Source organism: Myotis davidii, unplaced genomic scaffold (assembly GCF_000327345.1).
Source record: "Myotis davidii unplaced genomic scaffold, ASM32734v1 scaffold555, whole genome shotgun sequence".
In the NCBI taxonomy this organism is placed as follows: Eukaryota; Metazoa; Chordata; class Mammalia; order Chiroptera; family Vespertilionidae; genus Myotis; species Myotis davidii.
Window position 1 is genome coordinate 1,415,430 of NW_006286315.1, and position 433 is coordinate 1,415,862.

At 47.1% G+C, this 433-nt stretch overlaps 1 protein-coding gene across 1 annotated transcript in view; it reads left to right on the forward strand.

Annotated features, from left to right (window-relative positions):
* The window catches only part of LOC102775406 (chromosome unknown open reading frame, human C16orf71), a 34,739-nt gene that overhangs the window by 5,373 nt on the left and 28,933 nt on the right, over positions 1-433 (forward strand). The gene's annotated exons all lie outside the window — the stretch shown is intronic.

The window sequence follows — 433 nt, forward strand, 5'->3', positions numbered from 1 at the left end:
GATTTGGGGTTAGGATTTTAACATATCAATTTGGGAGGGGCACCAATATTCATTCTACAGCAGCGACCTTAGGCCCATGGTCCCCTGACCACTGGCAGACAGGCTGTCATACCTGTCTCAGGTTTTGTGCCGTGCTGGCAGACAAACCATCCTCAGGTAGAGTTAACAAAAACAAGGAAGTGTAAGGAGACTCCAGCCTTCTTAAAAAAAAAAAAGTGCTAATCCCAAGCATGTTTATAAAGACACACAACTGCATATAACATAGAGAACAGAGCCCCAGCCAGTTTGGCTCAGTGGATAGAGTGTAGCGTCAGCCTGTGGACTGAAGAGTCCCGGGTTCGATTCCAGTCAAGGGCATGTACCTCAGATGCAGGCTGCAGGGCACATGCAAGAGGCAACCAATCGATGTTTCTCTCACATTGATATTTCCCTT